The sequence below is a fragment of the Lepeophtheirus salmonis genome, chromosome 1 (assembly GCF_016086655.4).
Source record: "Lepeophtheirus salmonis chromosome 1, UVic_Lsal_1.4, whole genome shotgun sequence".
Classification (NCBI taxonomy): domain Eukaryota; kingdom Metazoa; phylum Arthropoda; class Copepoda; order Siphonostomatoida; family Caligidae; genus Lepeophtheirus; species Lepeophtheirus salmonis.
Window position 1 is genome coordinate 6592381 of NC_052131.2, and position 16327 is coordinate 6608707.

General features: G+C 29.6%; 1 protein-coding gene across 4 annotated transcripts in view; it reads right to left on the bottom strand.

Moving 5' to 3' along the window:
• LOC121115573 (glutamate-gated chloride channel) overlaps window positions 1–16327 on the bottom strand; it is a 263024-nt gene that overhangs the window by 89699 nt on the left and 156998 nt on the right. The gene's annotated exons all lie outside the window — the stretch shown is intronic.

The following is a 16327-nucleotide window of genomic DNA, read 5'->3' on the forward strand; positions in this document are numbered from 1 at the left end:
CTAATTCAGCACTTAAAAACTTTTATTATAAAAAAGTGAAGAAGCACAATTTGTAAAAACTTTATAGAAAATTTAAGTAAGTCAGTTGAAAAGTAAAAATATGAAACTTTATAAAGTTTTTGTGTTGTAAAAATAATAATTTGTAATTATTCATCATAGTTAAAGTATTTTACTTCTGAATAAAAAGTTACAATACAGTGTTTGAATAAGTTAATTTTAATCCTACTTTGCAATACTAAATTATCATTTTCATCCAATATGTGAGAAATTTACTCAAAGAATATTCTATAACTCGTTTACTTATTGAGTCAAATAAAATAAAGCTCATGAAAATGTCAATTGAAAATATGGTATTTAACGTCATTTGAATCATCAATTAGTTTAAGTGAATCTTATATATAGTATATATTATATTTTGATGTGCTTCACTTTTCTTAAGAAAATCTGAATATCGTTCAATGAACTTTAGGTATAAACAAGATTTCTTATGCAAATAAAATTAAGGCTCGGTTGTATTGAATTGAGTTTATATTTAAGCCGATCTGTAATTACAGATACGTCATAAATTCCTATTTAAAATTTAAGTCGAGGTCTAAATGTAATACTTTCTTAGACGATGAAAAACTACAACTTGGAGTTAAAAGTTTCCTTTTTTTCTTTTTAAAAGATAAAAAAACTTGTCAAAATTGCGAATATACAATTATATGCAGTATTTTGGACTGTCCTAAGCATAAAATGTATTTTTGCAATTTAAATAATTGCCCTAACATCAGGACACAAATGTTTTCATATGTGTACTTAAAAACTGTCTAATATTTACCAATAATTTTACTAAGTTTTTTGTCTTTTATGTATGAATACAAAATTTATAACAAAAGGTAGGTAAATGTGACTTGCAATTTGACTTGGACCTGAGCCAATATTTGAAGAGTTGCAACTCGACATGATCTCACAATTCAGACTTAAGACTTGTTTTTGACTTGATAGCTTTGACTCAGACCTAGACTTGAACTCGAGAGCTAGTATATACTTAACTCAAGAACCACCTTAACATTTTGGATCCCCATGTGCCTTTATCCATACAAAAAGTATTTTTAATAAAAATTACCCGGGGGGAAGCGATTTATATAATCTCACTGGATTGATGAATGAGTGGATCGTTATATTTTATTGAATATATTTTATGATCAATCTATGGAACTTATATTGAACCAATACAGACTTAATATATTTTTACCGAAGCACTCTCAAATATTGAGGAAATAATACTTTTGTAATGGGAGTATTGCCGTATTTTATTTTTATTTAATATGATTAATCTGTGGAAAAAATGTTTATCGAATTAATAATCATTATTGCAGGAGAAAAAAAGAAATGGGCTTGTCTTTGTATTGCATTATGCCTTGCATAAAAATCCCAAAAAAAACACCACTTTCTTCTTCATTATGTTTAAAATATGAACTTTTGCCAAATATAGCATGCCATACTGTTGAATTTTTACAGAATGCTTCACCAAAACATTTTACAAGTTAAAAGGATTCCCTGAAGCGAAATACCAAAGTGTTTATATCTAATTCTTTTATTGATAAATTACTAATATTTAAAAAAAAATCTTGAATTTAACTGCATTACTTGATAGAAAAACTTATTCAAACAAATTTTTTCATAACAAAAGGCAAATAAAGCTGTCAATAAGTTATTTTAATGTGTAAAAATACTTTTTTGACTAAATTTGTTCGTAAAATAACAATTATTCAGCTTAAGTTTCACATTATTTTTACATGGTTTTATGGGGATTTTACTACCATTACATTTTATTAAATTCACTGCAATTAGATGGAGAAAATAAATAAATACCCCACTCTGTATCTAAAAAGGATATAGGTAAGAAGTTCCCCAATCTCGATCTTAAATTCTACTCTGAGTCCAATAAGGAAATACAGTAACTTATAACTCTCCCAGAAATATACTATGTTGCTTTTTGTCACTCACGTGTATATGTTGCCACGTGTGATTACTTTCTATATAGATGTTCTATCTTCAAGAGTGAATAGATAATTATACCAGCTTTGGACAAGAAAAAACACTTGTCAGATTATCAACTAGAAAACGTCTGCCGACGCGTTCTAGGTCACAGTTTATACCAATATAACAATAAGTTTAAACTAAATTTTGAATAAAATGATACCATTGCTCAACATATAAATTATATCGGCATGCTTTTTCATTTTGCTTTAGACAACTCAATTATAAAAGTTCATACTTTTAGTATAATGAAATAAAAAATGTAGTCATGCCCTGATTTTATTTTTATGATGCATTTTATGGACATAAGGCACATATACCTATATGAGTTTTAAACAATTTAAAAAAAAAGTAATATTTTTTATCCATAATTGATTAATATTCATAGTTTGAGTTTTATTTCACATTTTAAGGTACCTATTTACTTTTATTTGCTCTACCTTAAAATAACTTAAAGAAAAGTAAACAATATTATACTGGAATATATATAACTTGATATACTTAAAAGTTTTTTTAATATTAAATGACATTTGAAAATAGCGAAATAAATTGATGATGGTAACAAAGTTTTCTTTTTTCATGATTTTTATATTATTTATTTCTATATTTATAAGGTGCTTTTTAATATACTTTTCTATGACCTATTTTCTTCATTTTTATTAGAATTAGGGTGCTTATACCTATATATTTATAGTTTTGTCCATTACTCTATTAAAAATGAAATGAAAACTATTGTTCTACATACTTATAATCTAATTGAATATATCATTACTTGGCTGATTTCATGCGCATCTATGCTCACATATGGCGTGTGTGTAGACCAAACAATCTTAAATACACATCAAGAAAGTAAAAAAAAAATCCAAATTTATTTATTTACTTCATACATGCAGGTTTGATATTATCTAAAATTATACTTTTTATTATTTTTAATCCGGGATGACAATGGTGGAAAATCACGAAGGAGGATAACAAAACATCTTATCTCTAAATTGAACAAGCTGAAATGGTCGGAAGGAGCAAGAAGCTTCCAAATTTTCTTAATGCCAACAAAACTTCTAGCAAAGTATTGCTCTTTTTTGATGATTTTTTTTCATTGCTGATACCACTATGAATAAGCAGAAGAGACGTTTCATCACAGCCGAACATTTAGACAATGTCGCAGGTTCATTGAGACATGTCTTTAGGACAAAACATACAGTCGCAAGCACAGGTAAAATCTACCCTCCCATTTTTGTGGAGATTAAGGATGCAGATGCGTAGTGCTACCTTGGGCAAGAAAAAAATTCGGGGAAAGCTTTGATTTTACCCAAGATGTAGCTCCATGTCATCGTGCAGCTAAGATCCAGATCTTCCTAAGATACAACTTTCTAAACTTTTCTGACCTCACCCTTGACCACCCTACTCTCCAGATGTGAAACCCCTGGACTCATATCCGTAGTGTCCTGTCTCTAGAGGCTTACACCAGGAAGGGGTGGACCAAGCTCTAGTCTGACTACACAATTAAGGTCAGTAAGGGATGTAGGTCTCATATTGAGGCAATTATTAGAGCTGAAGGCTCATATAATGAATAACAGTTGTACCGAGCACTATTTTAGATGATTTTGTTACATAAATGTTCTTGCAAAACCTCTTGTTTATATTTTACTCTTGAAAAGTAGAAAATAATAAAATGTGTACTACAAGGAAAGATCAACTCTGCAATATATATATTAGAATAGTCCATTTCTAATTTAATCTCAGATAGGCCTAAAATAAGTATTTTGTTAAAAAATGATCACTGACTTTCTTTGAACAATTTAAAAAAATAATAAAAGTCGCTCACGGGATTTGAATTTTGTATTGAATTGTAATTTTTTCTTCAATTATCTTCCAAACACAGCCGTATATTATTTATATTATAATATCTTTTTTCCCCTACCAGGCGAAAATATTAAAGTAACTATTTGATTAAAATAGCTAATATGAGTGTATCAATAATATGTAGCAAAATAAACACTAATTCCCTTCTTAGAGCCAAAAAATATACACCCGGTAAATTAATTAATGACTCAACTAATTGGAAAGAATTTTGAATTGACAAAATAAAATATCTGTGTTCCGTCAGCAAAAAAAAAAAAGTGTGGCCTTATTCTAAAAAATTGAACATAGATTACATGTTACAAACAAACATTTTATAAAACTGAATTATCTTTCAAATTATGATCAATTTCTATCGACAAATTTTATTTAACTTTTGAATACCGTTCAATTTGCACTTAAATTAGTCTAAATTGATTGCCTCACAAAAAGAATGAAAAATTGATATATTTTATTTGAAAAGGTTCTTATCGAGGTCAATATAAGTCTCTTAAATCAAGTATAGATTCTAAGTTATTGTAAAAAAGTTTAAGTATGTTAATTCTGCACCTAGTAATTTTGCTTTAAACAATTTTGCCTTAGAACATTTTTTCTTAAGAATGTTTTGCCTTACTGTTTACATAGATGAAGAAATATTGATCGTCTTTCTTAATTTTTTGGGTAAAATTGAGGTTTCCCTTGAATTATCTAAATAGAAATATATAACATTTATTACCATAAAACGCATTGAATATGTTTTCTGTTGGAATAATGATTGAATTTTGGTATTGCCTTATGTTATGCTTGTTTTTTTAATATGAATAATCTTTGATAATAATGATAATTACTAAGAGAAAAATAAATATATCAATCATTCTAATCGAATCGTTGCTGATATTATTTTATTTCCTATTATACTAATATTCTTAGCTAATTTTGTCTCTGGTTAAAGCAAAGTGAGATTTTGATGGTCCTTACATCGTAGTTTTGGGGTATGATTCCCTCATTTTTCCAACAAAAAACATCTATTTAATGCGTTGTATAGTAATACATATTACATATTTTGATTTAAACATTTCAAAGGAAAATTGAGCATAACCCCAAAAAAATGAAAATAAAATTAATTATAAATCGGATTCATTTATATATTAAGGCGAAATATCAGTGACAAAAGATTTATTTAAGGAAAACTGTCTTGATTCAAAATAGCTTCAGGCAAAATTACATAGAACTTTTTAATTTATCCTACAAATTTGAATACAAACCCTATAACTGACTCAAATATGTATATCAAATATTGGCTTGTATCTGTATATGTATTAAGTACAAAAAACCAGTAGCATTTTTTATATTCTAGATTTGTTTTTATATTGACGCACCACATATGTAAGAACTAAAGAACTAAGATATTTTAACCATACAGCTACTATCCCTATTACATAGAATTATTATATATTTATTCAATGTTTAAAGAGGAAAAATAATCATTTAAAGAAACTTCCTCTACGTCTAGTAAGAAAAAGGAAAATAAAAGAAAATTGACAACTTATTGTCATCGAAGACTTAAAGAAAAAGACTTTAATTTTATTTTTTTTCCCCTTGTCTTCATTCCTTTTATTTTATTTTTCTATTGCTTGCTTTCTCCTCCCCCCTTTCCATTTTTTTTCTTCCTTTTTTTCATTCCAATCACGCTTGAACACAAAAAAAGAAAAAGAAAATTTGGTTACGTTTTACTTATTTTTACAATCCTTATTAGGAGAAGATATTTCTTGCTTATTCCCCCTCTTTTTTCGGAAGTTAGAAGATTTACAATCATTATTATTATAATAATAATAATAGGTTACAATGGTCATAAAAGCTTCATTTTCTTTATTTCTTTATTTAAGTTAAGAAAGGTATAGTCTAATTGATTTTCGATATCCAATTTGTACAGTGGGAAATTCATCAATTATTAATTCATTTTATCTTAGATGAAAGGAACATCCTTAGATAAAATAAAATGTTTTTAATACATAAGAAATCGAATGCATACAATAATACATATTGAATATTACATAATAGGTTATATGATTCGTAAACACAAAAGTAGTATAGAGTTGTTGTTTTTTTCTCAAAAATGATCCCTTGTTAGTTTTACTGTGTAAAAATCTGTTGTTATATATTCTTATTTACATTGTGTGGACAAGAAATGAAATATTACATTCGCGAAAATCCGAAATTTTATCAGATGATCCCACTATCCTTGTCCACATCGATCGAAAACATGATTAATCGTTAAAATCTTACCATTTCTATGGGATTTTCAGCCTTCATTAATTTCACCGTATTTCGTTCGCATACTTCAAGTTGTCTTTTATGTAGATTTTAAGTCTTATTTTCATTTAGAAAGCCATTTAATAAAGTTTTCCTAAGATTTTGATGGAAATTTGTTCATCTTATTTAATCATTACTAGAGTAGGTTTACCAGGAGATTAAGTAATTAAAATTTTATTCTGAACTCTTCTGCATCACATAAAAGAAAAAATACAGACATATTCTCGTTGCATATTGTTATATATCTTTGTCCCGACAGTAGGATGGTTACATAAAAACATCCCTTCCGAGCTCCAAGAGGTTCTGGACCGTCATCAAAGATATGTGGGGCCTGTTGTTGTTTTGGAAAAAAAAAAGATTCCTCTTCTATACGAGCCTCCTGAAAATGGTTCAAAGCAGTTTTATGATCGATGTTTAGCTCCTGGGCGATGCTACGACTGCTAACAGGACGGTGTATCTTGATATTTTCCATAATTTTGTCGACATTTTCGATAGATTTAAGCAAAGTGAGCAATTTGATTGTCTTGTTTGATGAAAAAAGGACTTTAGGCTTAGAAAAACACTATACTTTTAATAGCTATTTAAGGAAAGATACAATGTCTAACGACTAATAATAATTAAAAAAAGAGTTCATTATTGAGACGAAGCGTGTTGGGGGAGGAAGTTTTTTGTTCAATGGAAATATTATGTGAATGATAACTTTTGAAAAGAAAATCATTAATTTGATTTTTTTATCAAATTGCAGACAATTTAGTTTATAGAAAATTGGTCATAAAATTTATTAAGAAACCGAAAATACCAAGAGGGTGCTTTTTCTTAAACCTTTTGTAACACGACTTGATTTCTTGATTGTGGAGATGTATATAAATCTAATTTTTATGTACCCGTCTTTTTTAGTGTAGCAGTAACATATTTAAATTTCAGACTCTTACCTTAAATGATGTACGAGATATAAATAACATACTCTTATAACTACCAAGGGAGTAATTTTGGGCCCTTAATATAAAATATAATGTATCTATGCTAGGTTGACCTTTCTCTTTTATTTCGTCATTCACTATTCTAGTGTATACCTCATTATAACTTACAAACCAACCACAAAGTTTTTAAATACATATATTTGTAAGTGATCTATATTTATTTTTCGAACAGTAGCAATAGTTAAAGCTTATAGCGGTCGACTAAAAGTTTGTAAAATAAAAGTATAAAATTTAGTTTCCTATTTATCATTTCTCACCTGTATCTTTGCAGTGAAACTAAAAAAAAAGTTGTCAAAATCAAATCCAAAGGAGGATTGAAAGTAATAATGGATGTATGAAGGGTATAGAACAGACTAATAATACCAACTTAGTTCATTTATTACAGAATATAATAATTTTTTTTCTATTATGGAGATAAAAAGTGCCTTTGCTTTCTTGAAGGACGGTCAGTTGGTTGATAGTACTAGAGTTAATATTTGACTCTGATATAAAATATAACAAAGGATAGATTTTGATGGATGGTAGAGATTTAAATCTTTAAAATAAAAAATAATAATCGTCTAAATTAATAATAATTTAATCTGAAGATAGTCAATTAGCAGACAAATATAATGGTAAGGGTTCTGGCCCCTTTTAGATAATTGCAGTACCCTTCTTGGATATGAGAATGGTTTGTCCCCATTTTGATATCCTACAACATCTACAACTACTGGAAGTAGGAGAGAGTATATAAGAGAAAAACCCACAAGTTCCAGAGGGATAAAAAATGCACTCCCAGATTCCTTGTAGGTCTGAAAGGGTCTGTGAAGGCATCTCCTAGGACTCCTATTAACGTTCTTGTTAAAAAGTGCCAAGTAAGTCGTGCAACAGTCTCCATGGCCATAAACCCTGACATGAGAATAAAGTTATACCGGTTCTATAAAAGACATATCCTTACAGACAAAATGAAGGCTACCTAGGCTGCCTACAGAAGAAAATTGCTGAAGGATTTGAAGTCCCACTGTAACTAAATAATTTCTTTTTTGGATGAGAAATAATGGACTGTCATCAGATCCCATAACATTCAGAACGACAAATTATTGGCCAAAGAGAGAGCTTATTTCCTCCACGTATTTAAAACCAAGTTTTCGGTCAGCATCATGCCCCTTGGGACCATTAGAAGTAACAGCAGTGTCATGCCACAATCTTCTATGAGGCAAAAGAGAGGGTGGGTGCGAACAGGTACTGTGAACTCCTGTCCGACTAAGTGATACCTTGGATGAATACTGAGGCGAATGTTCGGCTAAGATGGCGGTCACATTTAATGTACTATTAGAGCTTGTAAATATAATTTCAAATTTCTACTTGCTCTCCTTATTGATCAAGATCCCTTTCAAGGTGGTCCAGATAACCCAAACTACCCTGGATTTGTAAATAAAGAATGCTATGATTTGACTAATTTTTAGTTAATTGATCTCTAACTATAGCTTGATGACAATGCTTATCTTTTAAAGGAAATATTATTATTATTATCTACTAGTCTATTTGATTGATTGGATTAAACAAAAGATATAAACATATTTTAGCCATGAAAGATCCTTCCATAAACAAACTGACATGAAAATGAATCATCGTTGTAGATATATCTTTGATATATACAATTATACTGAAGGATGATTACTTTAATGAACTCTTATTAAAAGATTGTGTACAAGTAAAAAAATTGTACAAGTTGCAACCAAAAGATGAGATTGATCATTTGAGAGAAATAATTTATTCACCTTTCCATGACGATAATTTCAAATTTAAATATTTTTTATACATTATGTATTTAATTTTGAACATTTTTATTAAAAAATATTACTAATTAATGAGTATTCTGTGGCAAATTATATAGTACCAAATTACACAGTTATATTACTCGTAAATAGATCAAAAATAAGTAGCTTTAGTAAGACGTAAATGAAATGATGGCAATCATTTATAGTTGATAATTAAAATGACTTATTTTTTTAATTTAATAAGTATGTATGAGTTTTCCATTGTACAATCTGTTTATAGAAATTGCAAAATGCACAAAACACATATACATCAATTTATGGGTATATTTTCAATATACTTCAAAACTGTGTCGAACAAAAAAGTTCATTACTAAAACGTCAGTATTGAATTGTCATTCAATTTGATTATAAATGGTCAAAAACTGTTTCTCGACAACACTGAGTCTATTGATAAACCCACTATTGATTTCTAAATACAAAATACTTTTTGTGTTAAAAAAATTGTCCTTTTTACATTGACAGGCTTCAATTAATCTTCAATTGTGTGTATACTGTATGCATAAAAAACAATTTATAAACATTTTTTTCTTGGTTTAACTGTCAGTTATAAAAAAATTATATAAAAAATTGTTAATCACTAGTTTTTTTTTGTTTTTTTTCTTATTTTCACTCCAACTTGAGGGTTCATATTAAGAGAACACATGTGAGTCAACTTAAGTCATCAAGAGAATACTAATTCACTGTACCACCACCTACATCATCAACCAAAAGGTAATTATTTTCTTCCATCGCTTTATGGTAGGCGTTGGTCATCATGCCCAAGCTAAGGTTTACAGAACAAGCTAAGGTAGTTTACCTAAGAAGTTTGCAAAGATCCTTCTACATATGTTGAAATTGCTGAGAGCAATGTTGAGTTAACGGTTGTTGATGTGAATCACTTTGTCAAATTGTACCCCTCACATAAGATATTGTGCTTACCGTGCTCAGGGTAAATCAAGCCCTACATGAGCCATATTTAAGTTGTTTTGGTTGAGAAGAAGAAAGTTTTGTCCAAAGTTACCTCTGATGCTTCCAAAAGAAGACAATGAAATGCATCCAAAAGTGTTATGTTGTCATAGTACATCTTATTCTGTTAAATATATGAAGAAAAAAAAACCCCGAAGAATTTGATTTTATTAACACCCTTGCTGCTCAAGATTTTCATGTTGCTTTAATTTCAAGTACGGACAAATATTGGCACTATGAACATTTACATAAATCAAAGGATTTTTTTAGGGTTTCAAACATGTTTTTAACAATATAATTCGTGTTTAATGGTGACAAATATATTCGTAATTTGTCTTGTGGAATAAATTGGATCTTTCTGTACGGAAAACGAACATATATTCCTTGTAGAAAATGATTATCAATTTCACTTTAAATATTAATATCTTCTACAATTTGATTTTTAAACATACTAAAGTATGCACAGAGTACGTTATACTTATAAAATAAATATTAAAAAAATATATGTGAGAATAATATTGGTATCAAGAAAGAAAAAACAAAGGATCTAACCTATTCAAATAAATGCATACATTCGGAGAGTAAAATATATGTATACATATCTTATTCTTCACTCTTCATTATATCTTATACTATTTCTATTTGTAGTTTACTTTTCTTTGTCCAACATTTGTATAAACTTTTTGTTTGGGGATTAAATTGAATTACGTCAAGATATTTGTTTTGGGTGAAATTGAATAAAATAGAGAAGTTTTAAATCCCACTGAGAGTAATGCAACGTACCCTCAATTTAACAACTACCTATGTTTTAGATAAATGTAAATATTCTGAATGCGGCACTGAAATCTGAACACTTGCATGATTTTTTGAGAGATTGGAATAAATACTGGTTTCATCTTCTTTTAAGTTATCAAGAAAATGGCGTCTGAACGTGATATTCACGTGAAAATTAGCGTTTTACATGATGGATAAATAAAATCTGAAAAGGTTTGGGCGAACTTCCCGAAACATAATGTTGTTCTTCAATAAGACACTGCCCACACTGCCAAAGCTGCCCAAAAATGGTTGAGCAAAAACAACCATTTCCAGGCAAAATAAATATTGCCCGTATATTCACCCTATCCAACCCTTTTAACTATACCTTCTGGTCGTGTGTAGTGTCCAGGGCCTTTAACCCTTAGGTAAAAAAATATCACGGCCATAAAAGTCACTGTAAATCATGGGGGGGGGGAATGTATAAGGAATACATAAGAAGGACGTGCCAAGCCTTCTGAAGGCGTTCTAAGACCATCGTGAACGCCAAAGGGGTTACATGAAAGATTAGAGTTGGCAATATGGCCTTACAGTTGGTATCCGAATTTTTTTTTTTATCATTCTTTGTTTGGTTTAGATATTATATAGAAAATCAAAAACCTAATAGTTTGTAGTCCCTTACCTAACCTCTCCTTTAGTACGTCTATACCTTCTCTCATTCATGGTTTTTTCACAAATACTTCCTAATTGGTCATATAAACCTGATCAGTTATCACATCAATGGTTGCTGAGCGGCACAAAACACCCTTAGTCAATCTCTCCAGCACCCAGAAATACTTTTACGAATGGGAAAAAGTAAATGTAAAAAAAATAATCACAGACTGATGTGAAGAAGTCCATTTGCAAATCACAAATCCTTATATTTTGTTTGGATTCAAAAAGTTTTACGGCTACAAGAGTAAAAAAGTAATTTTGTGACAGTTAAGAATGTTTATATATTACGGCATACTCTCAGTAACTTAAAAATATATAAATTAATTTGCAGTAAGCTCTAATTTTTTTTGGCTTCTTTTCACCTTATCAGTGTTCCGAACATTGAATGGTTGAATTCGAATGAGTTCTTGTTAAGATGTGAACAATTCAATACAATAATTATATATTTGGGAAGAACAGTTTAAGTACCAACTGATTTTCCTGATAACTTTTTAATAAAAGATTGCAGGATACATTAAAACTAATAAAGATATATTGAGAATCTAGCAATATAAATTATGTAAAATGAAATATCACGACTATGAATGACAAGTTGGAGACTATTGTATGAATCGATAAAAAAAAGTGTAACTAATACTAAAAGTACTACATGGAGTTCATTTTTTTTCAAGCTCCAAGAAAATGCCGACTTTTGGGAAATATATAACCATTGTTTTGATAAAATTCATTTATATTTTTCGCATTCGAGCACATCAACCATACTGCTAGATTATTCATCTACTCTAAAAGCTATTTAAAATTATACTTTCAGGTGAAATGGAAGGTCGTTTCTTTATGGGTTCAAGTTGAAATGGATAAATAAATTTGAAAACATGGCCGTTCGGTCGTGATCTCATTTACATATTTCTAGTTAGAGTAATGTGTAATATTTGTATTTTTAAAATGTAATACTTTAATTCATTCTAAACTAAATCTCACAAACAAATTCAAAAAGAATATTCTATATTATGACTTGATCCATAAAAAGTAATATAATACATATATTTTTTTAAATCCCTGGTTTAGTAAAATTGAATTCTGTTTTAAAGCCAGGAATTAAATTTTCTATTAAGAAAAAGTTTTTTCATAGCATTTTATTATTACAATATGCTTCAACTCGTTTCGAAATTCTTAAAAAGTTATAACTCATTTAAGAGCTACATTAATTTAGAAATTTATAATTTGACAACGATAACAGGTGCCGACGAGAGCTTAAAGCAAATTCGATGATTGTTTGACTATTAGAAAATAAATCTATGTTTGTTATGTAAAAGTTTGGTTTTTCTCATTTAAAGTATCTTTAAGTAATTTAGTAACACGTGTTTTCATATTTCCCTGTCCACTCTACTCTATAATGTGAGGATCTTGAGCTTATCTTTCTGAATTGATAAATAATAGGAGTCTATTTCATATATTAGGCTCACCTTCAATTAATAACACAAAAAATTAATGTTATTAAGCCTTGAAAGTCTTTTGTCTGCTTAACTGCTCTCTCAGAGACAAGTTGTTAATGAAATAATAAAATCACTAAAGTTAACAAACATTCACCTCTCAAACAAAGGACCATCAAATACTCCATTCCATGCAACATATCTTTTGCCATGTGCCACGACATTTTCATAGTAAAATTTACTTTCATTTTTTCTTTAGTTTCTTGATCGAAATCATCGTTAAAGAATAAAAGGGCAGCAGCTTCATCAGTTGAATTCTATAAATGATGACTAAGTTTCCTTGAGGCAGCTTTTGACATTTCTTTGTCTATTTTATCGTTAAATTTCAATGATTTTAACAAGCATTAGCTTTGACTGCTAACATCCATTGAAGTGTTTAACAATTATAACAATATACTTGACGCATATGATTATAATAAAATAAATATATATCAAATGATGTTATTTTATCGTCTTATTTATTTTAAGCACGGAACTTGATAAGGGCATTTTCATAGAGTATCTGGCGCTTACCATTCAACGAGCATGGTGCACGAAGTATAATTTTTTTTTAATCAATGTATCCACCTAAAAATGTAATACATAGTTCTATGAGCTCCATGTAATCATCAATCACAATTTCTTTTGATAGCTCACTCCGAATAATATTCTAATAAATCTTCCATTTCCGAATTTGATAGATTATTTTGTACTAATGATTCTAAGGAGCATATTTTGAAGAAAATATATATATATATATTTTTCAAGTGAAGAATATTTGGACTTGATTTTACATGTTTGATTTTCACTTCATAAACACTTCTTAGAATCAATTCATTAATATGATGACGACAACGAAATAAAATATTCAAATTTTAGCTCCCCATCCCATTACAGTATCATTAACATAACCAGTATTTGAAGCTCTAATATTGCACCAGAGAACTTGCACCTTTTCTTTGAGTTCACAGCCTAGAATTTCTTTCCAAATATCTCATCTGTGTTTTTTTCCTGTTGAATTATCCAACCATGGAATTGCAATAATTTGTTCTTTATTTCCAAATATAATGACATGGCAAACGTTCTTCTTTCATTCAAAGCAGTTGGTAATTTTCCATTCCAATGTTAAGCTAAAAGTCTGTCATTGCCTTTGAAGTTAAAATCAAATAAGGTCCCACCATTTCTCTAATTTGAAATTTAATATGTAAAGCGTCACTGTCTTCAAAATGTACAAAAACTGATTGGAATACTATCATAATGAATAAAACCTATTAGTTATCAATTCTGAAAGATAAAATCACCATAATCACTTTATTTAATTAGGATGGAGAGGGGAAATTTGAAACAAATTTTACAGAATTAGTTGGAGATACTTCAAATTAGACATCCTATGACCAGGTCATCGAATTGTCATTACGCTCTCGTTGGCAAATATGATCATTGTCTTAGACCATTTTTTTATATTTGACTAGCTGAGATATAATAAGGAAAAAATATTTCAAATTTTGAGAAAAAAAAATTATAGTATATGGCTTGGAACACCCTAATATATATATATATTTATATATTATTGGATAATATTATATATATATATTATGTATGTATATTATTAAGAAGAATATGAATACTAATAAAGTCACGATCTATATTAATATACCGTGTTTCATCGCTTTTCCTGAATGTATTTTGAATATTGATTAAAGTCGTTTCAATTTCTTTGTTTCTTCTTTTTCTTAAACAACTTTTCTTAGTCTTATCCATTTTGATTGAATTATGAATATTGTATTTCAATATTCAAATTTTTGTTTTATTACCTCCTAAGACAGAATATATATACTATAAGTATACAGATAACAAAACTATATATCTTGTAATTCTCTCATCTTTGATAAAAGCAAACTTGTCAATTCAATATTTTATATTCGATTAATCAAGGAATACATAAACATGAGTGTCATCAGAACGCAAATAAGCCATTTATTATACTGCATTTCAAATCAATATAAGGAAACTTAAACATATACGTAAACACGACAGTACTTTTAGGCTCCGTTAGACGAAGATAATGTGACAGAGAAATGTCAAAGTTTATGGATATAAACCGTGTGCTATTTTATAAATCCTATCCATCTGTAGTTGTTCCCCTAATTACACTTGAATGAAAACCTGCTACATATATTATATTAAAGTATAGTTTTAATTATATCATAGATCACTGATAAGTATTATAGGTGTGGTAAATTCACTCTTGCACGCCTCTCCAGAGATTTGTTCTGGCTATCAATCATGCTTCAGTTGAAGCATTAATAAATAAAATAATCAAGAAGAACAAGTTATTTAGACTAATCTCTTGCCTTCGCGGTTTAAGTACAAGTTGGCGATATACTCGATATACACCAACAAGACGAAATAATAGTACTCTTAATTTTTCTTCCACAAAGAAGCTGTGGAATCTTTGTGCCACTAACTTTATTATTGTGATTGAGTGAGACCTTTAATATCTATGGGAGAGAGCATCATAGACTATATCCGTTTCAAGACGTCGGACTGGCACATTTCACTTACAATGAGAGAAAAAAAACAACTTCAGAATGAAGGTGATAATATCAAGGACTCTTACAATAATATACGAGATCAAAAAGGAATATTCTTCCTGTATGTATGAACAAAACAATCGAGAGATACATACATTGACTTAATGGATTTTTAAACTATATTACAACATATATATATATATATTAATATTCTTTTAATTGGATAAATGGAGTTGCACTGATTACGTATAAGTAAACGTTATAGTATTACGTTTACTCCATCTAACTGAAGAATGTTTTTTTGGTTAAATCCATATATATATGCTATATATTTTTTATAAGAATCACCCGAGCACTAACGCAGGGGTTCCCAAACTTTTCAGCCTGCGACCCCCAAAATAACGGTGCCAGAGACTGGCGACCCCCAACAACACTGGAGGTGGATTATAATGTTGCGCACAGCCACGCGCACATGCACTATGCGTGCGTGCTTGTGCGTATCTGTTCTCCCAGACAGCGCGCGCACACACAGGCCACGGGGCCCCGCTCACTCGACCAGAGAGACGCACACAGTGAGATCAGAGCTCGTTCACGTGAAGCAGCCGATCAGTGACTGACTGCTTCTTAACAGTTGAAACAGTGAAAACACAGAGTCTCTCTGGTCACAGCTGCTCAGAGATCAGCGCCGCAGCTTCTTGAACAGAGCAGAAGCTACTGGTGGTTTGTACCGAGTTTCTGTGTCCGCCTCCAGTCCGACCTGCTCTCACGTTTAGTTTTAATATTTCGTCAACTAAAATATATCTTTTTAAGCTATTAGGCTGCAGCTATATAATATTATTTATTTCAAAATAGAGTGCTTCTTATTTTATACATTTCATACATATACACACATATATGGGTAGCAATTTATTTCAAAATAGGCCTATACTTGCAGG